The following is a 19602-nucleotide window of genomic DNA, read 5'->3' on the forward strand; positions in this document are numbered from 1 at the left end:
CCTGTCTGTGTGAACACCCTCATGAACCAATGTGTCTAAACACGCAGACCAAGGTGTTCTCTCCCCTCCCAAATACTGTGCTAATCAGTGAACCTATACAAAATCTCAGCCCCCGCCCTCTCCCCAACATCCACTTCCGTCCTCATTGTATAATCGTCTGTGACTGCATCAGGTTGTCTGTGTATTTCCTCGTTTGCTTATCAGCGTTCCTAGTCTTCATTTGTTTGGTTGTGCACTGACTGTTTGCACAACAAAATGAAACATTCAGTCAGTAACAGTAGCGGTGCCAGTGACAAATGCCATAAGCAAGGAGAATTACCAGGTAACCACATATTCCAATCAATTACTGCAACTTATCCTTTTTGTACTGAGAATTTCGTAGTGTTGAATACATATCTTCTTCTTCAGCATGTATCCATGAAATACTGGATTTGGTGGAGGCTGAGACGCAATAACAGCAGCAGTATCAATGTTGTAAGTACATTTTTTTCTTCTTCTTTGTATTACTGTGTGTATAAGTAATATGTTACTGTTCAAAGAGTCTGAGACATAGTCGTTAAAAAATTTTTTTTTCCTTTTAAAATTTCATCCTAATGCTGTGTACACATAATATATCGTTGTCTCAGATATATTCTCTGTTGTTGTAGATGATGAGTATCAGGAGCAGGGAGGGACAGAGGTTGTGACATCATCCAGAGGTTGTGATATCACCCACATCACAGCCATGGTGTAAGTGTATATTCTAAAAAAAAATTCATAGTTTTGTGTGTATACATTTTTATTCTATTAGATCAATGTGTTGTAGGTTACGTAGGGGAGTTGGGTCGATACATCCACAGTGGTTTGGGCAAGAATGATGAGATACCATAATGGATGGAGCAAATGGAGGCAGGTTTGCATCGTCATAAGTAGATACAGGAGTTGATTCCCAATGACCTGAGAGATATGTCATGGAGCCAGAGTAATACAGCTAACTTATATACACACTCACGGCCCTTACATACAATCAATATTCTTTCCTTGTAGCAGCAGGAAGCAATGTCTGGAATGTTGTACTTAATTTTTTTTTTTCGTTATTCTTCCAGCACTCGCACTGAGGGACAACAACCATCCCCTCAGTATGCTGTGGTTCAGGTAACAGGGCAGTGAAGAAGCAGTCATCTAGATGAGGTCCTGTATGGCTCACTCCATTATGTAAGGCAGACCTTGTCGCTGCACTAGGGGCCACAGCTGACACCCCCCCCCCCCAACTGCCACATCTGCACCAGCACAGCTCTGATGTACATGGACCAACCTCCCTCTGGCAACTGGCTCACGGTTGTGGCAACAAATATCTGTACAGCTAGACCCAGGCTGCTCACACTGGGGCAATGCACCATGTCCTTCCCCACATTCTCGCCAGAGCCACGAGGAATTTGCACCTCACTGCTCCCCAAGCAGCCAGCATCAACATTTATCAACTAGCCATAGTTACAGTGATAGTAATCATGTGGCTAGCGGCAGTGTCCTCCCCTGTTCTTTTAGTGGGCAGCGTTGATAGTAGTAATCCTGTGGCTAGTGATAACTTCCTCCCGCATCCTTTTAGTGAACTAAAACTCTAAAACTAAACTCCATCCAAACAGGCCTCGGAGGGCCCAATGGTACCGAACGGCCACCGTATCATCCTCAGCCCACAGGCGTCACTGGATGCGGATATGGAGGGGCATGTGGTCAGCACACCGCTCTCCCGGCCGTTTCAGTTTATGAGGCTGGAGCTGCTACTTCTTATTCAAGTAGCTCCTCAGTTTGCCTCACAAAGGCTGAATGCACCCTGCTTGCCAACAGCGCTCGGCAGACCAGATGGTCACCCATCCAAGTGCTAGCCCAGCCCGACAGTGCTTAAATTCGGTCATCTGACGGGAACCGGTGGTACCACTGCGGCAAGGCCGTTGGCCCCTTTAGTGAACAGCAGTTAGAATTCTCAGTGATTGCTGATGGCTTTGAGAAACAGATCTCATTCACATGGATCATGAATCCAGCAGCAGCATACCGTGACCCAATATGGGTTCTCAAAGCATGCCTCCCTGTGCTGGAAGTAGAGCTCCTCAAAATCATTAACGATCCGCAGTATCCCACAGTTAAATGCAACATGCTGCTGTACTGAAAACTATTGCATTCCTCCAAACAAGGCTACAGTGTTGTTCGCGAGATACGCCTTCGCTATATTTGAGGGTAATGGCGTAATATTGTAGAGCACATCAGTTACCCAATGACTCGAAAAATCCACCGTGAATGCTATACAGACCAGGTTTTCCGAGATGGATATTAGAGGGTCACCTAACGCATTTAGCCAAGTATTACACCTTGACATCCACACACATGTCTACGATACAGTAAATGGAGGCTCCTGCTATATCAAGTTCCCTAAGGATATAGCCGCCAAGTACGTATGTACTGACGTCAAAAATGAGGATGAAGACGCTTGTTTTGCCTGGTCAGTCCTGCCTTGCAAGAGAAATTACATAAAAATTTCACAGTCTACATCTCCATACAGTAAAAATATCTACATTCATGGGTGTTGTAACTTTGATGATATTGGGTTCCCCTTCAAGATCCATGACGTACCTAAATTTGGTGTACAGAATATTGGTATATCAGCTCATGTTTATGGCCATGAGAAATGCAACTCAGATGAGCAAGACAAACATATTGTCGTCAAATCCCTCCATTTCTCTGAATTTGCAGGTGAGCATAACGTATGTGTGAAGATGCTGCTAATCTCTGATGAAGACAAACAATACTATGCTTTAATCAAAGACTCCTTTCCTCCCAGTTGAGTAAGCATAACGATAAACAGCATACTTACTTAAGGTGTCTCAATGCCTTTTCGACAGGCGAGTTTCTAGAAAGACATCTAGCATATTTCCCTTCCAAGAACCTGATACATATTGTCATGCCGATAGAGGAAAATTAATTCATAAAGTTTAAGAATGCTTACCGTCAAGAGTGATGCCCATTTGTAATATAAATTGACTTCGAGTACCTCCTCACTCCTTTTACCCACTGTGAAGGCGACCCCATAGCTTCTAATACTACATTCACAAAAAAATACGTATCACATGCAGCAATGCACTAAGTGGTATCATCCTATGATTCGAGTCATAACTACTACAAATCCTTTATCACGTGTAATCCTGTGGTTTGTTTGCTCGCTTAGGTCAAAAAACTTGCATGGGAGGTTGATAAGCTGTACAGCAACAATGTTCCCATGACCGAATCATGGGAGGATAAAGAATTGTACATAGGATGGTTGACTGCCATATTTGTGGACTGCTTTAGATAGAAAAGTGGAAACTCCTCACAGGAACCACAGTCATCTTACGGAAAGTTCTGTGGAGCACCTCACAATATATGCAGTCGAAGTATCCAATACCATGACACATTACCCATTTTCTTTAATAATTTAAGCGTAGTTGACATTCACTTTCTTGTTGAGTATTTGACCGATTTTGATATGAAGAAGGATCAGGTCAATGTCCTGCCTGAGAACACTCAGAAATTTATTTCATTCTCCAAGTGAATGACGTCAGGAATTACGCTCCGCTACCTTGACTCACTCCGATTTATGCAGGCACCACCCCAGAAAGTTGTTGAAACACTGTTGCCGAAGGATATGCATATTACTCGAGCTGTATTTCCCTACGAGGAAAAGTTCCAACTTGTAAATAGGAAAGGGGTTTTCCTCTATGAGCATCTGGATAATATAGTAAAACTCAAGGAAACCAGGCTACCTGACGTAACTGCATTCTCCAGCAACCTTACAGGCAATGCCACTATAGATGCAGAGTATGAGCATGCTGTGAATGTTTGGCAGGAATTCAACATCCCTGACTTAGGAGGGTTAGCAAGACTTTACATGGGTACAGACGTGCGTTTCCTTGCGGATGTTTTAAAGAAATTCTGGAGTCTATGCATGATCACATATGCTCTCGATCCTGCCTTTTATTACAAGTCCTGGCACGCTATGCTCAAGAAAATGAACTACAGCATCGAACTGTAAATGGATCCTGATATGCTTCTTTTCATTGAGTGAGGGATCCGTGGGGGACTTTGCCAATCTGTATACAAGCACGCCAATGCAGATAACCCACAGATATGTGAGAGACTCAACACATCCCTTTGATTCAAGTTATATCATCTACCTCAATGTCAATAACCTATATGGGCACGCCATGCAAGAATCGCCGTCGACTGGTGAATTTCGATGGATGCCCAAAGAAGAATGCAAGGGATTTAGTGGAAAAATCAGAGGTATGGCGCTGATTCTGATGTAGGGTATATTTTGGAGGCAGAACTCACTTACCGTATTCGTTTGCATGACGCACACGCTGTGTCCAGAGCAATTAGTTCCGTGAGGAGGCTCCACTCCAGAATTGATGACAACGCTGGGGAATCAACAGGTATACATTATTCACTATTTTAATCTCCAGCACCATCCCAGATTGGGAATGGAGTGGTTAGTATCACCTGGGCTATCTCCTTCAGTCATTCCCTCTGCTTGAACGAGTATATTGATTTGAACGAGACTCTGAGGGCTTCCATGACGGGTGACTTCGACACAACTGAGTTTTCGGTAAAAAAATGGATAGTTTCAGGGAATACCACGATATTTTGATTAGAAACGAATGGGATGGGAGTTATGGTGTAAGGAAATGTATCGCCAGACCAAATTTTAAATGGGTCATAATATTCAGTAAGGACTTTAATGCCAAGTAGATGTCGAAGCTTGCAGTAGAGTTCACAAAACCTGTGGAGATGTGCACACAAGACCTGTCTATGCATCACATGTACAGTTTGCAAAAACTCATTTTGCGGATCGAAAATTACTGGGATACCTACAGTTTCAACTACTTAGTAAAGTTATGAGGTGCCATGGTGAAAAATTTGACACATCTCCCATGTGAATGATAATCCTTAAGGTATTGTTCAACAGAACAAGAAGGTTATCGGCCTTACGAAACAAGAGGCGAATGGATAACCGATTGTGGATTTAGTAGGTCTGAGAGCAAAAATTCATGTATATCCCCAATGAAAGGTGCACCCAGAGGCAGGCTAAGGGTGTGCATCGTCTGGCATCAAGATCTAAGACTATCTGCAGTGTCTGTACAGCAGTGTTCATAGTGCTCCACAGTATTCGATCACAAAAGCCTGAGGTGTACACTTCACTGCAATCTGAAGTTGGTCGGTCATCTCTCGACAATAAGTAGGTCATTTGTGAGGATGGGTTTGAGACTCACCCATACTCACACTGTTCACTTCTTGAGAAAGGGGGGGGGGAGTCGAGGACTCTGTGTATACATGTGTGTGTCTGCGTGTGTGTGTCCATTAGCCATCCAGGCCTCTGATTAGTTTTTAAGTGTAGATGCATATTTAGTTCCCAGTCCATTGAAATTATTATTGTACATCCAGTGCCATTACATGAGTGATCAAGCTGATTTTTTGGGTAAAATATTTGTTAACCAGAGCTACAGTGTGTGAGAGAGATCTAACCAATTGTTCAGATAAAATATTTGTCAGCCATTGCTGCTGATAGGTCATTTGTGAGGATGGGTTTGAGACTCACCCATACTCACACTGTTCACTTCTTGAGAAAGGGGGGGGGGGTGAAAGAAAACAAAAGTATCTCTGCATTGAAAAAATATTATGTTACATTTTATTTCTTAGGATCTAAATTGTGTAACTGCATCTAAAAAAGTATCTCTGCATTCAAAATACCATTACGTGATTTAAAAAAAAAAGCATATGAACTCACTGCCATACATCTTTCTTGTCGTTATTGACAGGAAACCTATATCCACTGCTATATAACTGAAGTGCAAGGCACAAATGACACTAATCTTAAATATAGGGGTGAGGTTTAACATGAAGGGTAGCCAAATTTACGGAATGGTTGCATGAGGTTATGCCTATTGGGTTTTGGGAACAGATAGCATGTGACCATGTCTGCTTCCACAGGCATATAGCAAACATGTCTAAAATTGTATCTCCTGTGCTTGAGAAGAACCACAGTTACAAACACGTCAGTTACACACAACGTAAGCATATTTTGAACACACATCTTCTTGAATTGATGGAGAGTGGGATTCCCATACAATTCCAGGTCTTTGATACAGGGTGTCCAGAAAAGGGCTCCCTGATTTCAAAATTAAATATCTCGAAAACAAAGATCGATAGAGGAGTGCAGTAAACGGTATGTTTATTGTGAAAGCTGTAAGAAGTTTATACAGCAGTTTGAAATAATGGTTACAAAAGCTCCTAACAGATGGCGCTGTACGTTGTACAGCTCATATCAGCATACATAAATGAAATAGTCGTATGAAAACAATCTTTGCAAACAATCACATCACAATGTTTTCAAAATGTTCACCATTGGCACTACAGAGGTGGCGCAAACGAAGAATGAACTTCGCCATCACATTTCCTAGTGTCTCAACCGAAATGGATTTACATGAAACAGAGATCGCCGATTCGAGCTCGTCCAGCGTGGCGGGATGCTTCGGGTAGACCATGTCTTTCACTGTGCCCCACAAAAAAAAAGTCACAGGGAGTCTAATCCGGTGAATATGGGGGACAATCCATGCCTGCACCAGTAAATTTGGGATATTCCAAAGCAATGACTCGATTCCCGAAGTATTCCTCAAAAGAAAACGAAACACTTGTTCGGTCCGATGTGGTCGGGCTCCATCTTGCATAAACCATTCAGTACCTGGTCGATCCTCTAACGCTTGCTGTGTGGCGACAAATTGTTCCTAAATTGCAACGTAAAGTGCACCAGTGACCGTTTCTCGAATGAAAAAAGGGCCAATAATGCCTCTGCTGCATACTGCAGCCCACACAGTAACTTTAGGAGAATACAGGGGTTTCGCTTCACACCAATATGGCTTTTCGGAACCCCAAAATCGCCACTTCTGTTTTTTCACGTATCCATTCAGGTGGAAGTGAGCTTCATCTGTAAACCAGATGCAGCCAACATCAAATCCTTCACTATCAATCATTGTGAGTATCTGATTAGCAAAGACAGCCCTTTGTTGCACAGCTCGTACGGGTATGGCCTGGTGCGTTTGAATTTTGAATGGAAACATGTGTAGACTCTTTCTCTGTATTTTCTGCATGCTGGAACGCTTCAAACCAGTCTCAGATGCAATTCTACGGACGAATGACATTGGATTTCGCTGAATAATTCCAGAAACCGTGGGGATATTTTCAGGCGTCACTGCGGTTTGCTTGCGGCCAACATGCCCCACTATATCGTCAGTTACGCTGCCTGTTCGTTGAAATTTTGCGAAGAGCGTACGAATGGTTTTCGCATCGGGTCCTTTTGGAACATTAAATCGTGCTTGAAAACTTCGCCTTGTTGCCGTAGGACTCTCTTCTAACCTGTGGTACTCTAGCACCAGAAAAATGCGTTGTTCAATGGAGTACATGGTTTTAATCTCTTCCTTCGGTACGCTAACCTCCTTTCACGTTTCAATAGTGGAACTGATCGCTCTGGGCTTCGGATCACTATTTATACTAGGCATTACGTATGGCGATTACAGTGCCATCTGTTAGCAGCTTCTGTAACTATTATTTCAAACTGCTGTATGAACTTCTTACAGCTTTCACAATAAACATACCGTTTACTGCATTCCTCTATCGATCTTTGTTTTCGAGATATTTAATTTTGAAATCAGGGAGTCCTATTCTGGACACCCTGTAGCTGCCTACTTGAAGATTTGACACATCCCTGTGATCTTCTCCTCGCCTTGACATAGATGATGGTATCCCTATGGCCAATTAATCGAAACGATGTCACCATATCTTTATAGGAGACACCAGGATCATTCCAGTAAATTCCATGGGAAAAGTGTGTTAACCTCTTTGCACTCTTCCATATTTTAACACACTTCAATTCTTTGAAAGGCCTCAGTGATACAATGCTTGCTGGGACTGTCTCTATAACACTGGCGTCTACCATGTATGCTAAGAATGCAACAGCTTTAAATATGAACTATTTGTGCTTATCATCATAGAAACCTTCAGCACCTGCAATGATGTTCACTCCATGAGATGCTATTGTGAAATGCTCTGGGTGTGTCGCTGCATCTGTTCAGTTATACAGCTTGTTGTACAGCAGCAGTGGGCAGCAATACTTAATCACATGGTCAATTAAAACTACAGCATATGCTGCAGTGTGTTCTGTGAAACTTCCTGAAGATTCAGTTTCAGTTTGTACTTCAATCAGTCCCGATTTAGTTACCTCATTCTGTTTTGAGCAATCGATTACTATGACTAGCGCCAGCTCCTTGAATTTCCATGGGCTTAGTAGACATCCTTCCTCTTCATAGTAAGAAGCTCAGAAATTCGCATACATGTCATACATTTTCATCCCACTGTAGGTGTAAGTTATCATACAGGTAGAATTCGGAGTTCAGGTAGATTCTGGCGTTAGTTAACCCTCAATTGCCAAATGTGGCGGAATCTTTTGCTATATTCCCTCTTCTATTGGCCTCAAACACAAGTATGACGAATCTCGGTGACTCCAGTTGACGAGAGGTTTTAATAGCCCACGTTTGTCTGCTTGCAGTCAGTAGCACTGCATACTCGAAAAGCTCCCATGAATAGAAAGTTAATGGTAGAAATACACCAGCATTCAAAACTTGTAAGAGTTTCAAATTCTCCTTGTCTGGTACAGTGCTGTTCGGTATTATCCATATCTTTTTATTGATGGTGATCTCATTCTCCTCTTCGGCTCCTTGAATGTATGAGTTATTATCCGTTGCACTCTGTACTAGAAAAGGGTCCTGTTTAGCAATCATAATAATTCGCTGCATGTCTTCAATGTATCCCATTAGCAGTTTTAGAGGTATGCATGCAGTAAATTGCTTGTACTCTTCCGCTGTCCTGCCAACTGGCTCGTCTGTGAACCACCTTGCATTTTCTAAATCATTCAAATCCAAGTGAGAAGCATATACATGTGTTTTCAGGGTTGATGCTACGCCTACATTACATGTACAGTCTATCTCAAGCCCATTAAGTTCATATCGTATCTCCTGAAACAGGAACGCTAAAGCATTAAGTGTAAGCTTCGATGCCACTGTAGCAGTACCATCCCTTTTCCTAAATGATCCATCCAAATATATGAACCTCTTGCATGGGAGGATTAAAGCTTCTTAGTGTTAGATGACAAACCTAATCTCGTCGTTTTTGTTAAATGTGGTTGAAGCAAAAGGTTTATGGTGAGAAATTTTCCTGATATATAATATGCTCATCATATTCTACTGGGCTAGTTACAACGAATGACATCATTGCAATGTTCAGATCTACTGATTTAAGAAACATGTGGTTTGCACATATTATCAGCTTGCTGTTCTGTTGTGAAGTGCTGTCCTGTGAGTTATATGAAGTGGTTTTATACCAGATTCCCATCCCGTCCCCATTGACAATATGTGGACGCTGGTAAACTGGAGGCTTCTGTGAGTCCTAACTGATCGAAGGTCACAACCGATTCTGATTCCAACAGGTCTCTGCAACTTTTAAGTCACTTGTAGTTCTCCTTTTCATGTAGTCTTACAATAATTTCCTCACCCCAGAAATCGACAAGTTGATCATTCTGAACCACAATATGCAGCTCCAGATAGTCCAATGTCTGAACTGTTACTGGAAAGTATGCAGCGTTGGTGGGCATCTCAGCAATCTTTTACCCCAAATCAACTGAGACAGAAAGTCCGTAAATTGTATGAATATGTTTGTCGTTGAGATAGGAGTTTGTTGAAATTTTACTCTCGACACACGTTGTACTAACAGGAAGTGTGTCCACCACCTGATCAGATCTGCTAAAATTATTTGTCCTTTTGTGAAAACTGGTAGCCGTCCTACTGAACCTTTCTGGTTAAAGTCAGTAGATGCATTTAGTGCCTTTATTGCAGATTTAAGCGTATTGATGTTTGCAGGTAGCACAATCCCTGTTCTGAACCATTTTAAAACTTCATTTAAATCGTCAATATCATATGCCTCTTTTATCATTCATTTCCAGGTGAAGTTTGTTGTTCGTCTCTGTAATATTCAGAATGATATTGTATGTTTCTAGTCCAATCAGCGCAATACCCCACCCGCCATTGCTTAAATCAGTTAGTGGGAAGTAATTCGCTTAAAATCATAGTATACGACACTTCATTTGAACCTCAAATGGTGACTCGATGCTTAATGCATCTCCTTATATATCCTTCCTTGTAAACGTTAGGTGGAACATGATACACAAACGTCCACACAGGTAAGTATTTAAGTGTTGATAACATTAAAAATTTTAGAACTCACATCTTCCGTGAAGTATAGTTGTAAGTATTTTGGTGGTTGCAAGTCTCCATATGAGTCGAAATAGTAGATGTTATTTGTATTTTTCTTAACCCTGTGGGTTCCAGGTCCACCAGCAACATCTAAATTCACAATTCCATGTTCTTTGGATTTCTACATAGTCTTCAGTAATTTGTCATGCATAAACACATCAGGGAATTTGGAATGCTGAATTTTTCCCAACAAACGTAAGCAGATCAGTATTTGTAAGAGGTCTATCCAGTAGGATATCTAACGGACCTTTTTTGTATTTATGAAGAGATCTCGTCTTTCCTTATATTGTTTCAGGTATAGTCCTTTTCCAACGCCTGCTGCTTCCGTCATGTGGTTGTATCTTTCTGCTTCCTCTATCTGCTCCTGGGAGTTCTGTGCGTTCTTCACTGTCCTGGCGATAGCCACAGCACCAGCAGCCAGTGAACCCATCGCTGAGAGACCTGTGAGGGCAGGAATGAGGAAGGGGATAATTCCACCTCATGTCTTGAATATTATCTGAACCTGGAGTGCTTTAACCAATCCTTTATGCTTCAGGGTGTAATATCTCTTTATATTCGATGAATTATTCTGATACAATTCTACCCTTGAATGAGGTTTACTAATTTTCTAACTTCATACTCGCAGAATCCATGCGCAAAGTAGTTTCATACAATAGCTATGCCATGAGTGCATAATTATTCTTTGTAGTACTCTCTCTGGTGGTTGTTAGGAAAAAAAGCTTCCGAGATTGTCTTCATGCCGATTAGCCTGAGCATCGTTTGAAGAATTGTAATCTGAATATTGAGATTTATGACAAAAGATAACTGATACGAAATTGTACGATTAAAAGGGAAATATATATATATATATATATATATATATATATATATATATATATATATTTCTCCTTCATACAAAAGGTGTGTAACAATTTACATTATTTGACATTTGAGAATTAATGATATTCATCGATATATTGCGTGGTTGTTAATCAGAAGGGAACTTCCGAAAGAGTGGATACGAACCTGCATTTAATAATAAAAGAGCTCCATTACTTCTTCGGAAGGTTAAACTTAATCAAAGCCAAATATCCGCTTCATCTGAGGTTTCCCGACTGATTATACAACGCTCCCAAAATTACGAGGAATTTTATTTGTACAGATTAGGAAACTGTCACAAAGCACGGGCCTGCAGAGAAGAAGAATCATCGCCTGATTTCATTCTAATAAGTAAAATTTCTGAATCATTTTTAGTGACTGAGTTATGACTATGTTTCCTATTATGAATGAATTGAGAACTACATAACCACATAATTACATAGATAGGAGGAAAAATTACAAGGGCACTTTCAGCTGCGTACAATTCTGTCAGGATACAACTTTTTAAACGTCCCTGCCTTCGCTTTTTCTTCTTCTTCATCACTGTTATCGTCTTCTTTTTCGTCAGTGCATGCATGATGTGTAGCGTTCATAACTTGCTTGAAATTAACACCCAACCCACCTTCCTTTTACCACGCATGGTATTATCAGCTACAAATGCTGCAGTGCGCTGCCCTGTACCAATATCCTTTCTCGCACGTACTGCATTGGGTATATCAGCTAAAAATCGATCTGCGGCACGACGTCCTGGGAGATTTTCCTGCCCTGCATATGCAGCGTCGTGTTCCAAACACCCTTCACGTTAATCCCCTTATAACCACAAGCCAAACGCTTTTGAAGCTTTGTACCAGGTTCACACAAATTATACCCTGGAATGTGTATTTCCACGGGAAGTTTGTCGGGAATACCATCACCTCCTATAATGTGTCTCGTATTATGCATGTTACGCTACTGTGCTGGTTGTGCTCTGTGCACCTCATTATGCAGAAAATCGTCATTGTCAATCCAACTGTTTTGTGCTGCAGGAAAACCAGCGTTTTAACTAACGCTCTATTCACTCAGTGTCTTATGATAGAGTCTATGAGAAACTTATATGGTTCTGAGATCTTCAGCAATTCCTCTGTGTAAAAGCACCCTGGAATTTCAGCGCGACCACTATCCCTTAAGATGTAAATTGTGGGACTTTTTCTCTGCAGTAAGGAAACTGTGAAGTCTCACTCGACAAGTTTGTAAGATATGACTTCTCAGATGCAGTCTTCTGTTTAAGACATGCGTCTAATCACGCATATTAAATTTCTGTTTACATTTGATCCAACATTTTAATACGATAATATACCGTATCCATGAGTCCATTATCACGAAGATCGACTGGTGTCATTTTTATTGTGCTATGTTTGGGTTGATTACACTGTGCAATTATTATGGAAGATTACCCACCCATTTTTATGATTCGTGAAGATTAAAACATGTCCATATCTGGTCTTTTATCTTCCTGTTCAGATGTTCCACGATACTCGCGTTCAGGTGGAGGAACGTTTGATATTGATACATACCACACTTCTGCATCACCGTCTTGAAATACCTATTGTAAAACTCTCAAGTGTGATTGGTTTGGGGGTTGTCCAGGCGTCGATTCATCCCTGTCTACAACAAATGCTCAAACATATCTGCAACATCTCTCCCCATTTTTGTATTAGGAAGAATTGTCCAGGCGAATTTAGAGCATGTATAAATGACCATTAAAACATATTTGAATCCATTATTCAGGTGAGAATATCCCCACATATCTACAAGATCAGCCTGCCTTAATTTATCCACAACTTTAATCATAACATTCCTATAGGGATATGTTTTGCATGCTGGTTTATGCAGTTCTCGAACTTGTGTCTTCATACTTATTCGATTATACCTCTCTCTCTCTCTCTCTTTATGCTTGGACGTTACTGAAACAAACTCATTTGAGTGAGCAATATTGCCAGCAGCACCTGCAGCTGGTGTCATGATCAGTCACAGTCGAGCTGTTAGCTCATTGAATCCTGCCTCGGGCATGGATGTGTATGATGTCCTTAGGTTAGTTAGGTTTAAGTAGTTCTAAGTTCTAGGGGACTGATGACCTCAGCAGTTAAGTCCCATAGTACTCAGAGCCATTTGAACCATTTGTTAGCTCATTGAGATTGTTGCAGTATATATACCGCAGGGGTCGATTGCTGACACTTTTATTTCTCACTGCTAAGGTATTTTGCCTTCTTATGTGCATCAAAACATATTGTTTTACCTTGCTGATGCCAACTATTCTGTCTATCCTAACATCGCTATGATGGTTATATTCAAATCGCCAATGGCATCATCGTCATCACATAATTTTACCAAGAGTTGATAGAGGGATTCAGTAACTTGCGTAAAGGTTTCTCTTAGTGTCTGCTCCCAGCCCACATGTTCTAACCATATTAAAGGCAATTTTTCTCGAATTCCCTCGTGCGCCTCAATGACTTTATGCTTAGTCAACATCTTGTTACATAATAAATGTACTCCTTCACAGAGTGCACCTTAGATCCTTTTCTATAAAACTTTACAGCTAAGTTGCCTACTTTCTTTCCCAGAATGACCTGGCCATACGTTTCCAGTTCCGTAACTCCACATTCAAGGCTGATATTTTCATCAATCTTCACAGCTAAGACATCTTTTTTTTTTCTCAGAATAATCTGAGCATATGCCTCTAGATACTGAACTTTACATTCAAAAAAGTTGAAATTTTCGATCCATGTAGAGATGAATTCTCTCTCTCTCTCTCTCTCTCTCTCTCTCTCTCTCTCTCTCTCTCTCTCTCAATCTCTCTCTCTCTCTCTCTGGTCCAGTGATAGTTAGTGACCGGGTGACCGGGCCAAATATCTCACGAAATAAGCATCAAACGAAAAAACTAAAAAGGACGAAACCTGTCTAGCTCGCAGGGGGAAACTAGATGACGCTATGGTTGGCCCGCTAGATGGCGTTGCCGTAGGTCAAACGGATATCAACTGCGTTTTTAAAATAGGAACCCACATTTTTATTACGTATTCGTGCAGTATGTAAAGAAATATGAATGTTTTTGTTGGAGCATTCTTTTCGCTTTGTGATAGATGGCGCTGTAATAGTCACAAACGTATAAGTACGTGGTATCACGTAACATTCAGCCAGTGTGGACGGTATTTGCTTCGTGACACATTGCACGTGTTAAAATAGACCGTTTACCAACTGCGGAAAGGGTCGATATCATGTTGATGTATGGCTATTGTGATCAAAATGCCCAACGGGCGTCTGCTATGTGTGCTGCTCGGTATCCTGGACGACGTCATCCAAGTGTCCGTATCGTTCGCCGGATAGTTACGTTATTTAAGGAAACAGGATGTGTTCAGCCACATGTGAAACGTCAACCACGACCTGCAACAAATGATGATGCCCAATAGGTGTTTTAGCTACTGTCGCGGCTAATCCGCACATCACTAGCAGACAAACTGCGCGAGAATCCGGAATCTCAAAAACGTCGGAGTTGAGAATGTTACATCAACATCGATTGCACCAGGAATTACATGGCGACGACTTTGGACGTCTTGTACAGTTCTGCCACTCGGCACAAGAGAAATTAGGGGCCGATGACAGATTTTTTGCACACGTTCTATTTAGCGACGAAGCGTCATTCACCAAGAGCGGTGACGTAAACCGGCATAATATGCACTATTGAGCAGCGGAAAATCCACGATGGCTGCAAGTTGAACATCAGCGACATTGGCGGGTTAATTTATGGTGCGGCATTATGGGAGGAAGGATAATTGGCCCCCATTTTATCGATGGCAGTCTAAATGGTGCAATTTATACTGATTTCCTACGTAATGTTCTACCGATGTAGCTACGAGATGTTTCACTGCACGACAGAATGGCGATGTACTTCCAACATGATGGATGTCCGGCACATAGCTCGCGCGCGGTTGAATATCATATTTTATGACAGGTGGATTGGTCGTCGAAGAACCATGCCATGGCCCGCACGTTCACCGGATCTGACGTTACCGGATTTCTTTCTGTGGGGAAAGTTGAAGGATATTTGGTATCGTGATCCACCGACAACACCTGACAACATGAGTCAGCGCATTGTCATTGCATGTGCGAACATTACGGAAGGCGAACTACTCGCTGTTGGGGGGACTGTCGTTACACGTACTGCCAAATGCATTGAGGTTGGCGGACATCATTTTGATCATTTATTGCATTAATGTGGTATTTACAGGTAATCACGCTGCAGCAGCATGCGTTCTCAGAATGATAAGTTCACATCCCTGTCAGTACCTTCCAAAACCTAGTTGACTCTCTTGCAGTGTATGTTCTCGCAATGGTCTGCACTGCAAAAGGTGGTTCTTCAGGCTTTTGACAGGTCACATTAATGTGAATGAAAAGTACATTGTTGTGGTCTTTGGAATAAAGACGCACGTGTTCACGCTAGTATATCCTGCGCGAACCTCTTCTCTGTAACTACGTAGTTTGCACCCAGTTGAACATGCTTAATGTAGGCAAGTCTCGGTTTCCCTCTTCAATTTTTACTCCTGAAACTTACCATAAATACCAAATTGACATTTCTGTGATGCCTCAGGATGGGCTTACCAGTTGATTTCTTCTTCCAGCGAAATTATGTCGTAATTTTCTTTTTCTCACTAATACTAGTTAAAAACTCTTCGTTGGTTATCGAATGTACCTGTATAATCTATAGCGTTCTTCTACAAAACTGTCGTTGTTTTGTTGTGGTTTTCAGTCCAAAGACTGGTTTGATGCAGCTTTCCGTGGTACTCTATTTTGTGCAAGCCTCTTCATTTCCGAGTAACTACTGCAGCCTACATCCTTCTAAATCTGCTTACTGTATTCATCCCTTGGTCTCCCTCTACGATTTTCACTCCCCAAGCTTCTCTCCAGTACTAAATTAGTGATTCCTTGATGCTTTGGAATGCGTCCCACCAACCGATCCCTTCTTTTGTCAGGTTGTAACACAAATATCTCTTCCCCAAAAACCAAACCAAACAAATATCTCTTCTCCCCAATTCTGTGCAGTACCACCTCATTAGTTACATGATCTACCCATCTAACCTTCAGCATTCTACTGTAGCACCACATCTCAAAAGCATCTATTCCCTTTTTGTGTCAACTGTTTATCGTCGTCCGCAGCTCGGGGTCGTGCGGTAGCGTTCTCGCTTCCCGCGCCCGGGTTCCCGGGTTCGATTCCTGGCGGGGTCAGGGATTTTCTCTGCCTCGTGATGACTGGGTGTTGTGTGATGTCCTTAGGTTAGTTATGTTTAAGTTGTTCTCAGTTCTAGGGGACTGATGACCATAGCTGAGAAGTCCCATAGTGCTCAGAACCATTTGAAGAGATTTGTTTATCGTCCACGTTCCACGTCCACACTTGGTTACACTTCAGACTATTACTTTTAGAAAGGACTTACTGAGACTTAAATCTGTATTAGATGTTAACAAATTTTTCCTCTTCAGAAACTCTTGTCTTGCTATTGCCAGTCTGCATTTTATACTCTCCCTACTTCCACCATCATCACTTATCTTGCTTCCCAAATAGCAAAACTCATCTGCTACTTTTAGTGCTTCATTTCCTAATCCAATTCCCTCAGCATCACCTGACTTAATTCGACTACATTCGATTATCCTCGTTTTGCCTTTGTTGATGTTCATCCTATATCTTCCCTTCAAGACACTGTCCATCCCATTCAACTGCTCTTGCAAGTCCTTTGCTGTCTCTGCGAAAATTGCAGTGTCACTGGCGAACCTCAAAGTTTTTATTTCTTCTCTCTGATCTTGAATTACTACTCCAAATTTTTTTTTGTTTCGTTTAGAGCTTGCTTATTATACATTTTCAATAACATTGGAAGAACTACGGTTCAATCCCAAGTCCGGCCATCCTGATTTAGGTTTTCCGTGATTTCCCTAAATCGCTCCAGGCAAATGCCGGGATGGTTCTTTGAAATGGCACGGCCGACTTCCTTCCCCGTCCTTCCTTAATCCAATGAGACCGATGACCTTGCAGTCTGGTCTCCCTCCCCAACCAACCTAACCCAATATCATTGGGGATAGGCTACAACCCTTTCACACTCCCTTCTCAACCACTGCTCCCCTTTTGCGCCCCTCGACTCTTATAACCGCCTTCTGGTCTCTGTACAAATTGTAAATACCCTCTTGCTCCCTACATTTTACCCTCGCAATCTTTAGAATTTGAAAGAAAGAGTATTCCAGTCAACATTGTCAAAAGCTTTCTCTAAGTCTACAAATGCTGTAAACGTAGATTTTATCTTCTATCACACCTGTCAACGCCTGCTTTCTTTGGGATTGGAATTATTATATTCTTCTTGAAGTCTGAAGGTATTTTGCCTGTCTCATACGTCTTGCCCACCAGATGGAAGAGTTTTCTCATGGCTGGCTCACCCAAGGTTATCAGTAGTTCTAACGGAATGTTGTCTACTCCTGGGACCTTGTTTCGACTTAGGTCTTTTAGTGCTCTGTAAAATTCTTCACGCAGTATCATATCTTCCATTTCATCTATGTCCTCTTCCATTTTCATAATATTGCCTTCAAGTACATCACCATTGTATACACTCACTGTATACTCCGTCCACCTTTCTGCTTTCCCTTCCTTGCTTAGGACTGGTTTTCAATCTGAGCTCTTGATATTCATATAAGTGGTTCTCCTTTCTCCAAAGGTCTCTTTAATTTTCCTGTAGGCAGTATCTATCTTACCCCTAGTGAGATAAGCCTCTACATCCTTACATTTGTCCTCTAGCCATTCCTGCTTAGTCATTTTGCATTTCCTGTCGATCTCATTTAGACGTTTGTATTCCCTTTCACCTGCCTCATTTATTGCATTTTTTTTATATTTTCTCCTTTCATCGATTAAATTCAATATATCTTGTGTTAGCCATGGACTTCTACGAGCGCTCATGTTTTTACGTACTTGGCCCTCCGTTACCTTCACTATTTCATCTCTCAAAGCCACCCATTCTTCTTCTACTGTATTCATTTCCCCTGTTCTTGTCAGTCTTTCCCTAATGCTCCCTCTGAAACTCTGTACAACCTCTGGTTATTTTAGTTTATCCAGGTCCTACCTCGTTAAATTCCAGCCTTTTTGCAGTTTCTTCGGTTTTAATCTGCAGTTCATAACAAATAAAATGTGGTCAGAGTCCACATCTGTCCCTGGAAATGTCTTACAATTTAAAACCTGGTTCCGAAATCTCTGTCTTATCATTATATAATCAACCTGAAACCTTCCAGTGTCTCCAAGTCTTTTCCACGTATATAACCTTCTTTCTGTAACACTACTGTTCAAATATTCTCTCCTTGTCTGAACTGTGAAATGAATTCGTAGCACATTAATTCATATTCGATGTACGCAAATTTTGTGTTTTGAGAAATGCTAATCTTGCTAACTCGAAAGTTTTCATTTCTTCTCTCTGAAGTTTAATTCCCTTTCCAAATGTCTCCTTTTTTTGCCTATACTATTTGCTCAATGTACGGATACAGTATCGTAGAAGATAGATTTGTTGGTATATCAACGCGGGCTCTTCAATGTGCCTACGAAGTTCTAAAATTGACAGGAATTTCTGTTGTCAGTGAACGCAGATCCGTTTCAACGAGTTTTCGAGCGAACATTGCGAAGAGATTTTATAAACAAAAACTGTCTTTTCTTGCTGCAGTGTATTTTATTTCCTTTAGACGTGTCTTGCATTTTACTTTAATGCATCTTCAGTGGGATAGTTCTTGGAATCGGCGTTTCTTCTCATCTGGTCACATGGTGGAGGTGGCACTTTAACTTGACCTACGAAAAATAAGCACGTTTTCATATTCCGAATTTTTTTCTTGACGTTTTTCATGTTGTTTTCCCTTATTGCTGTGGAGCGCTAGTAGTTTTCTGTCACTAGTTGTAGATATTTCAATTAAATTTGTGTTTTAAAGTCGTAACTTCTGTGAGTTCTGAACTCACAGTACTAATTTCGTTACGCAAATTCTCTTTACTAAATGCGACTGACTTTTCGTCACTGCCAGTAGTTATGTTACGCATTTTGTCTACTTCATTGTTCAATTTGTTGCACTAGACCCGTACGCTGTTAACCATTATACTCATCGATTTTGGTCCTTGTCGCTTGTATTATTGATTTTAATGGCCTCATCATTTTGCGCCTGTGTTTCCTCAAGAGCTTAAATAAACAGTTCAATTATTTGCTTGCATTTTTTTGTCAACGTGGGTCCGAAATTCTTGGGTTTCCGTTTCGATTTTTTCGCGTTTGACTTTACATACCTCTCTGAGCTGATCATGTTTTGCATCGATCATCTCAGTAAGCTTGGATCGCAAATTATTGAC

General features: G+C 41.3%; 1 pseudogene; it reads right to left on the minus strand.

The window, feature by feature from the left end:
• Nucleotides 1-1815: 1815 nt before the first annotated feature.
• LOC124608186 lies at nt 1816-1933 on the minus strand (annotated as a pseudogene).
• Nucleotides 1934-19602: the final 17669 nt, after the last annotated feature.

Source organism: Schistocerca americana, chromosome 3 (assembly GCF_021461395.2).
Source record: "Schistocerca americana isolate TAMUIC-IGC-003095 chromosome 3, iqSchAmer2.1, whole genome shotgun sequence".
NCBI classification, from domain to species: domain Eukaryota; kingdom Metazoa; phylum Arthropoda; class Insecta; order Orthoptera; family Acrididae; genus Schistocerca; species Schistocerca americana.